The sequence below is a fragment of the Apium graveolens genome, chromosome 4 (assembly GCF_009905375.1).
Source record: "Apium graveolens cultivar Ventura chromosome 4, ASM990537v1, whole genome shotgun sequence".
NCBI classification, from domain to species: domain Eukaryota; kingdom Viridiplantae; phylum Streptophyta; class Magnoliopsida; order Apiales; family Apiaceae; genus Apium; species Apium graveolens.
In genome coordinates, this window is record NC_133650.1 from 201,111,373 (window position 1) to 201,121,687 (window position 10,315).

Genomic DNA, 10,315 nt, shown 5'->3' on the forward strand with positions numbered 1-10,315 from the left:
GCCGCATTGGCTCATTGCTGCAGTAAGGCTTGCCGCTTTGAAGCAATGCTGCAATTGTACCTGCCGCATTGTGTCATTGCAGCAGACTAGTCAACAGTCCCACAACTCAGCTTCCGCAATATTTTTTTTTGTGCCTAAATTTAATTTTTGGATTTTAAAATTCAGATTTTGAGCCTATAAATAGCTCTTGTAATCTCATTTTTTTCAACATTCTCTTCTCTATTTTCATTCTACATTTTCTCTTCAACATTCTCTTCTCTATTTTCCGAAAAATGGTTTTCTACTATGATTGGGACAATAACAAGGTAATTATCGATGATGTGGCTTTCGACGGGCCCGAAGGAGAAGAAGACATGACAATAGCTCTCCGCCGTATTCAAATGGCGCTTAAGCGCAAGAAAAAAAAGAAAAATGAGGTGAAGGCGAAGGCGGAAAAGTTGAAGAGAAAGAAGGACGTCGATAAGGGTGATAAAGGCGGTTCGTCCAACACCGTTAAATCTTGATCATTCTCGCCGGAATAAAATATTTAAGTTATTAGGTCTTTTTTTTAAGAAAATATTTGAATGTACTCCATTTATATTTGAATGAAATAAAATAATTTAATATGTTATCTTTCTTGTAATTGTCGAATTTAATTTATCAATTTTTAATTTATAGTAAACAAATATTATGCTAAAAATTGAAAATGTGAAAAACTAAAAAAATGAAATTTTATCGAATTTTCTTTACCTATAAAAAAATATAAAACAACTTAGCCCCTAAAATGTTAAAAATTTCTTGGTAACAAACCATATAAAAATAACTCGGTCACCTGTAGCATTGTGTCATTGAGGTAGTAGTAATGACACAATGTGGCAGGTGGCTCCTCAACCACCCACCGACGTGTTTTAAATACGTTGTGGCTGTGGTGAACACCTCCCGCATTGACACATTGCTTGGGGGGATTTTTTATACCATTTTATTCTTATTTTTTTTAAATAGAAAAATTTTATAGATTTTTTTTTAATTCAATATAAATTCATTATACAGTACAAATGTGTTATTATACATAATTTTGAAATATTTAAAATTTAAATTAAAATGGTTTGATTAGAATTCACTCAAAAAAGTTTAAGACAAACAAGGAAGACGACACCTTTCGATCAATAAACAATCATAGCAATACTATATTCATACATTTCAGTTATCATCTGTGGTTTTTTATGTTTTTCATTAAAACTAATATTTTAATTATTTTTCCGATTATATATATAATTTAATTTTAAATTCTTAACTCATTATAAAATTGATAATATAAATGGGAAGTAGTAATAAAATTAGTAAATATAGAACAAGTGGTTATTAAAATTAATTATATACTTTTTAACTCCGTTATTATCGGAAACAAATTAATTCATTAAAATATGATTTTTTGTTATTTAAGAAATTAAATCACTGCTTCATTGTTTCATTGCGGGTTTTCAATGAAACAATGACGTAGTATTGTTGTAATGAAACAATGCGGCAGTACCTGCATCATTGTTTCATTGCGTTTGGTGCAATGATACAATGCTGGTTGTACTGGCGCAATGCCTTAATGCGGAAGGTGATTACTACAACGGACTTAACCCTGCAAAACATGAGATGAAATAATGTTTAGAATTTTTTAAAAATAAAAAAATTGCAAAACGTAACACGCAACTACTTTTATGTTTAAAAAAACGGCAGGCGAGGTTTCATTTTTGAAGCGAGATTTCATTTTTGAAGTGATATTTGGGATCAACTTTTTAGGAACTGATATTTGAGATTATTTTCTCTTAAATAGTAATATTTGGAGACAATACCTGAGAATTGCGTCTATTAAATAAAAAGTAAGTTAAGATAAATTGCGATGATTTGGTTATGTTCTATAATAGTGACGTCGATTCTAATCGCGGGAGGAAGATAGAGGGTTTAGTGATATCATGGTGCGAGAAAAAAAGTGAGACTTGAAAGGCATATGTCATAGCCTATTTGTTTATTCGAGGATTTAATTCAACTCAAATAAGAATTTAATAAGTAAATAGTGGATCTATCGTCAGAGAGATCTTACAGAGTAACATATGTCAAAGGATTAAGTAACATTGTTCTTCTACAGACTTGATGACTTAATTCACTAGAAGAAGCTCAAGCAATTGATCAAGCCTCAGTGATATAAATCAAGATTGTGGATTTAATCAAGTGACAGAGATCTCGTCAGGGTATCAATTAATTACAAGGATTTAGTCTGAAGAAAATCAAGAGTATCAAGGTCAAGGCATGAAGAAACGTCACGGAAGTTAGTCACTCATGAACCAGACTGTACATTGAGTGTCAACATTGAAGTGGTGGAATTGATTCATAATTTTCAGTGATTTTCAGAAGATATTCAGAAGAATGGTTGCTGCTCAAGATCAGTATTAATTCTCTATTAATTAATTAAGTCATATAATTTAATTAAGAAAATAAATTATATCTGCAAAGATTAATTTATTGATTAATTGAATTAATTGATTAATTAATTCAGAATTAATATTAAGGATTTTCAGAATTTAAATTGGATTAAAATCTATTTAAATTCAACAAGACAATCTGATTGTACTAATATGACAATCGGTATGACAATTGATAGTCCTACCGAAAGTCATGCTAGTACAAACAATGGTCTTGCCGAAAGTTCTACTGGAAATTTGATAGTCCTACCGAAAGTCTTTCTAGTTCAAATGGATTGTCTTGCTGAGCTAATTGGATTGTCATTGCAGTTCATTCTATTCGGCTGTTTGATAAAAAGAAGCAGAAGCAACATAATTCATTATCAGAGCATAGCATTGAATATCTTTCAGCAGAACACAGAACAAAAGAAACCTGCAGAGAAATTATTGCAAATTTACAGATCATTTATTTCTAGTATTTATTGTTAAATCCAATCCACTAGAAATACTTTTCTTGTTCTTGTGTAACTATCTAGCGGATCGAAATCCCTAGAACTTAATCTCAAATCGCTTTTAGCATTTGATCTTTTTATTGCAAAAATAGAAAAAGTTCGTGTCGAATTTATTCTAGATTTGTAATAATTGATTTGAGATTAATCCCTTGTAAACGATACCGTTGTTGTAACACCTTTCAAGTTTAATAATAATTTTATTTAACTTGAATTTTGTTTCACCTTTTTTATTCCTCATTTTATTTGATTAAACGGTATTGTTTGTATTCAACCCCCTTCTACAAATATATTGAGACCTAACAATTGGTATCAGAGCCTTCTGATTAACGTACAAATCAAGATCCTAGAATTTTGTGTTTCTTTCACTCCTTGAATTTTTTATTCACTCAAAAATTCATAATGACTACACAAAAAGTTGGAACCGTTAAAATTCCACTATTCGATAAAGAAAATTATGTTATGTGGAAGAAGAAGATGCTATTGTTTTTACAAGTTGCAAATTCTAAATATCTGGAAGTGTTAAAGAAGGGTCCTAAAATTCCGATGGTTATTGAACCAGAGGTAATAGAAAATGATGTGGTGATTACCAAAGCAATAACTTATGTGAAAAATCCTGAGGATTTTTCTCCTGCTGAAAAAGAAGAAGCCTCCCTGGATGCTAGCCTTCAATTAATTTTAGTAGATTCCCTTGATCCCTTGATGAATAGACATGTGATGAACTGTAAAGATTCCAAACATATCTGGGAAACTATTGAGGTTATTAATGAAGGCACATAGGAAGTTAGGGAGAACAAGTTAGAAATCCTAACCTCTGAGTATGAATACATTAAATCTAATCCAGGAGATGGAATCACTGAAGTGTTTGAGAGGTACAATGCATTGATCAACAACCTAAACATTAATGGTAAATACTATTCCATCAGGGAGGTCAACAAAAAGTTCCTTTTAACACTGCCAACTCATCTCGAATATAGAATCACTGCCATAAGAGAAGCAAGAGATCTGAGTGAGATTTCTTTGGAAAGGCTCTATGGTGTGTTAAAGACTTATGAGTTGGAGCAGATTCAGCAGAAGGAAGTTTACGGGAAAGGATGAGTGGTCAGCACGTCTACTGCTCTAGTAGCTGATGAACAACAACAACAACCACAATATCAACAACAATCTCAACAGTCAGAAAGAATGGTACAGTCTTCCAAGGTTGAAGAAAATGTGATAGTAGCAGAATTTGATCCTCCTACTACAAATCAATCAGGAGATGATTTTTATTCCTTGGAAGAACTGGAGCAATTGGAGGATGAGTCAATGGCCCTGATTGTCAAGAGATTCTCAAATGTCAGATTCAAAAGGAATCCCAAGTTCAAGTACAAGTCCAACTACAACAGATTCCAGAAAGGTGGATCTTCATCCTCTAACACCAGCAGTGGTGGGTACAAAACAGGGATGGTTGATCGAAGCACCATTCGATGCTTCAACTGCAATGAGTTGGGACACTTTGCCACAGAATGCAGGAAGCCAAAACAAGTTAGGAAGAACTCTTACGATTCTAATCAGAAGAGTAAATCTGAAAGGGCTTACCTGGCAAAGGGAAGAAGCTGGGATGATACTGATAGTGAAGATGAAGAAGTTGGGAATCTTGCTCTCATGGCTAGTGATGCAAACACCTCATTGTCAAGAAAAGAGGTAAAATTTACTGATGCTGAATTAGTTTATCATCTAGGAGGTTCCTTAGATTGTGCTCATCATGATAATGAATTGTTAAATCAACAAATCAAAGACCTTGAGAAAGAGGTCAATGAATTAAGACTTGTGCACATTAATCAAGATAAATTAAAAGAACAAGTATCTTTTCTAGAGAATAGAGTTGACTGTTATAGACAACTCGAAACTATTCTCAAAGACAAGATCACTGCTCTTGAGGCTAAGGTTAAAGCTTACTTTAATTCTTGTTCGAAGTCCAAAGAGTTTTACAATAAGCAAGCTATTAATCAAACATCTGGAATAGGTTATGATTGCAATGTTGCTATTGGAAAATTAGGCATAAACTCCCCTCCTCATGTCTGTGCTAAAGGCAGGGAAGTACCGCATGTGCTTAAGGGTATTGATGAACCCCTCTATAAAGAATCAATTGCTGAACCATTTGATGAGACCTCATTTATTATTCAAGAAGAAATCCGTGCTGAAGATCATGCTAATGAGAAAGCTGTCTCCAAGTCAAGTGTGTCAAAGGTTCCAGTCAAAGTTGTGAAAGCAACTGAGACTAACTCAGACACACATGAGTTGGATAACATAAATGCCATGTCTACCATGCATAAGTTGCCTATTGTTAATCCCTCTCATAAAGCATGTGGTGTTCCTGATTGTATGTCTTGTGCTTTTAATTTGATGTATGCTTATTTTAATGGTAAGCATGTTTCTAATGATAAGACTACTCCTCGTAAGCATGTGAATAATAGAAAGCATGATAGGTCTAAGACTGCTAGTCCTCCTAAAGCTAGAAATGAGACATTTGTGCCTAAGCCTAAACAGAAATTTGTCAAGGCTGTTCACAAGGTCAAATGTCCAGTCATTGAGAAAGTTGAGAACATTAAAATTAAGAATGTTGTTTTGCCTGATAAAGGCCAATTTTACAAGTATGCCGGACCCAGCCAAGCTTGGGTTCCGAAGAAGGTCTAATCCATTTGTATTGCAGGGCATTAAACAGGTACAACCGGTAGTGTGGATTCTTGACAGTGGATCGTCAAGACATATGACCGGAGATAGAGCCCTGCTATCAAATATGGTTGAGAAAGCTGGCCCAGTGGTTACCTTTGGAGATAACAACAAAGGTTTAACGGAGGGATATGGCTGTTTGCTAGCTGGAAATGTTATCATTGAAAATGTGTATGTTGTGCAAGGACTTGAACACAATCTGCTTAGCATTAGTCAGTTCTGTGACAACGACTACAATGTTTTATTCGACAAGCTGAAGTGTCAGATTCTGCACAAGAAAAATGAAAAACCCTCCTTGATGGGAATCCGGAAAGGAAATCTGTTCGTAGCTGACATGAACTCTGGAAGCAATCCTGAAGTCAATTGTTTCTATGCAAAGGCATCATCAGATGAGAGTTGGCTATGGCACAAGAGACTTTCTCATCTCAATTTCAAAACAATGAATTCTCTTGTCAAAAGAGAATTGGTCAGAGGTCTGCCTCAGCTGGAATTCTCCCTAGAAGGACTATGTGAGGCTTGCCAGAAAGGAAAGTCAAAGAAAGCAAGTCACAGAGGCACTGACACATCTTCCATAACTGGTGTTCTGCAATTATTGCACATGGATTTATTTGGACCAGTTAATGTCCTTTCGATGTCAAAGAAGTGTTACTGTCTTGTGATAGTTGATGACTATTCCAAGTATACGTGGGTTTTATTCCTTCACTCTAAGGATGAAACACCACAAGTTGTGATTGATCATATCAAGTTGATCGAATTAGATTCTAATGTCCCTGTTAGAGCAATAAGGTCAGATAATGGAACAGAATTCAAGAATTCACTTCTCAATGGATTTTGTACAGACAAAGGGATTACCAGACAATTTTCAGCTCCTAGAAACCCTCAGCAAAATGGAGTGGTAGAAAGGAAGAATCGTACATTGATTGAAGCTGCAAGAACGATGTTAAGTGAATCAGGTCTTCCAATGTACTTTTGGGCTGAAGCTGTCAATACTGCATGTTATACTCAGAATCGAACTCTAATCAACAAAGACTTCATGAAAACTCCTTATGAGATTTTGAATGAACAGAAACCTTCTATCAAATACTTTCATGTATTTGGTGCCAGATGCTTCGTGCTCAAGGATGGAGATGATCATCGTGGTAAATTCGAGGCAAAGGCATATGAGGGTATTTTTGTTGGATGTGGAAGAAGATCATACAGAGTGTATATCATTGATCAACACAAAGTAACTGAAAGTGTCAATGTTACATTTGATGACACTAAACTCCCTAGTATCCAAACTGAAGATCCTTCTGAGAAACTGAAGTTTGATGATATGTCAGATTCAGAATCAGAACATGGTCAAGAACATGAGGTTGTTGCTGGTGAAGAACCTGTTAATCATGATGATACTCAAGGTAATGGTGATGGAAACTTTGGCAACAATGGAGATACCACTGCTACTGACGGAGAATCTTCAAGTCAACATGGCAACAACTCAGGGGGAGATGCTGAAGGATCAACTAGTAGGACACAACATCCCAATGAATTTCAAGGCGAATCATCAAGATCAAATCTTCCAAGACAGACTGTCTAGAATAAAGCTCATCCTTTTGAGTTGATTATTGGTGATCCAGATGTTGGAGTCAGAACTAGACGTGCCACTCAAAATGAGTGTCTGTTCTCAGGATTTCTTTCTGAGATGGAACCTAAGAAGATTGAGGAAGCACTGACTGATCCAGATTGGGTGATTGCTATGCAAGATGAACTCAATCAGTTTGAACATCAACAAGTCTGGAAACTGGTACCTAGACCTACACACAAGAAAGCTGTTGGTACTAGGTGGGTATCCAGGAATAAACTAGATGAAGATGGTGTGGTTACAAGAAACAAAGCAAGACTGGTAGCTAAAGGGTATTCTCAATCTAAATGCATTGATTATGATGAAACCTATGCTCCAGTGGCAAGACTAGAGGCCATCAGGATATTTCTGGCATTTGCAGTATTCTCTAACTTTAAAGTTTATCAAACGGATGTCAAGAGTGCCTTTCTGAATGGAAAGCTGGATGAAGAGGTATTTGTAGAGCAACCTCCTGGTTTTGAAGATCCAGATCATTTGGATTTTGTCTACTTTCTGTTCAAGGCTATCTATGGACTCAAACAGTCTCCGAGAAAATGGTATGACACTCTTTCTGAATTTCTTATTGAAAATAGCTTTATTAGAGGTGTGATAGACAAAACTCTCTTTTCTAAAAAGCATAAGAATGATACTATATTAGTCCAAGTCTATGTGGATGATATAATATTTGGGTCTACTAATGATAATCTCTGTAAGAGATTTGCTAAGTTAATGCACAGCAAATTTGAAATGAGCATGATGGGAGAGCTGAAGTTCCTTCTTGGATTACAAGTAAATCAAAGGTTAGATGGAACTTTTATTTGTCAATCCAAGTATCTCAAAGAACTCCTCAAAAAGTACAATCTAGAGGATTCTGCATCAGCAAGGACTCCGTCAACTACAGCTGTCAAGCTTGGACCATGTGAAAACTCCATTAAGGTAGATGTCACAAGCTACAGAGGTATGATTGGCTCGTTACTCTATCTTACTGCAAGTAGACCAGATATTATGTATGCTACATGCTTATGTGCAAGGTTCCAAGCGGATCCTAGAGATATTCATCTCGTTGCTGTTAAACGAATCTTAAGATATCTTAAGGGAATACCAAATCTAGGTATTTGGTACCCTAAAGAATCTGGTTTTAACCTTGTTGGATATACAGATTCAGATTACGCAGGAAGTGTTGTTGATAGGAAAAGCACCTCAGGGAGTTGTCAATTCTTAGGTAGCAGACTAGTCTCATGGTACAGCAAGAAACAGCAAACAGTTTCAAATTCAACGGCCGAGGCTGAATATATTGTTGCTGGAAGCTGCTGTGCTCAGATCTTGTGGATTAGGAATCAGCTACGGGACTATGGCTCTATATTGAATAAAATACCTATTCTATGTGACAATACAAGTGCAATAGCCATCACCAACAACCCTGTGCAGCATACAAGGACCAAGCACATTGACATCAGGTATCATTTTAATAGAGAGCACGTCATGAATGGTACTGTTGAACTATTTTTTATTCCAACAGAAGAACAAATATTAGATATTTTCACTAAACCTCTTGATGAATCCACATTTACCAAATTAGTTGGTAAATTGGGTATGTTGAATAGCTTTAGTGATTAAACTTGTGAATATCTGAAATCTGTTCTTGAGTGAATTTACAAATGAATTTTTCATAAATGAAAAATTCATTTGCAAATTTATTTTATCATTTTCCAAAATTTCTTGCTTATTTTTATGTATTTTTTATTATCTTATCTTATTTATATACTCAACTTGTTAATTTTAATGTCTCAGAATATTTTATTTTCTCTAAAAATATTTTTCTATGAATTTTATTTGCTAAAATTCAAAAGAAATCTATTTTTGGACTGAAAATATTATTATCTATGAAATATTTTATTTATGTAAATATTTTCTGCCATATTCATTTCAGTTTTCAGTAATTATAATATTTTCTATATTCTGTTTTTTTATGTGTTTTTAACAGTTTTTATGTTAATTATTCAGTATATTTAAATACTTAATTTATTTTAAACTAGAATGACAATCGGCAAGACAATTGAAATTGTCTTGCTGAAAGTCATTCTAGTACAAATACATGTTTATTTTTAAGTCAGTTTAATTTTATAACTGGCAAGACAATCGGTATGACTATTGATTGTCATGCCAGTAATAAAATTAATAAGAGATATATTATGTTTTATTTTGTACTGGTATGACAATCGGTATGACTATCAGATTGTCATACCAGTTATATATATTATTATTTGTTTTGTTTGTTTGTTTTGTTTTTTGTTTTCTCAAATTTGCCTTGTATGACTATCAATATGACAATCGGTAAGACTATCCCGAATTGTCATACCAGTTGTCTACTTAACAGTTTTTGTTTGTCTTGTTTTATAATTCATTCACTTCAGTTTTTCTTTCAAATTCCATCAGTTTTTCTCTCGTTTTTTCTCTCTCTCTCTCTCTACTCGATCTTAATCAAACTGCCTCCATTGTCTTATTGCTCGAGTTTTTACTCAGCTTCTCAAAAAATCATCACTCCTGTGATATATATACATACACGTATATACATACAGAAGTGCTGTCGATTTTTTGTTAAAAAAAAATCAGTTTGTGATTGTTTGATTTTGGGTATTTTTATTTTAATTTCTGTTTTGTGTCTTGTGGTTTTTCAAATCTGCTTTTGTGAGTTAAGAATTTTAACGAGATACATTTCTTTCTAAATTTTTCGATTATAATTGATTTAATTCGAATTATTAGATTAATTTAATTAATTCAAATTTTCTTAATATTATTCTTAAAATTCTGAAAGTGTGTGTTTTATCATTATTTTTAAATGGCTCTCAATTTCCAAATTGTTTCGCATAATCTTGTTGGTTATTTTAATCCAGATAAATGTGATGTAGAAAAATTTAAGCCGTGGATTAGATTTTTAAATGACCATTCGATTGTTAGCTCTGCTATTAAATCAAATGTGATTTTAAATGTTGATCTGCTAAGACTGATTTGCACAACCTCTACTGTGGCCGATGATTTTAAATCTTTTTCATTCACCGTGGCAA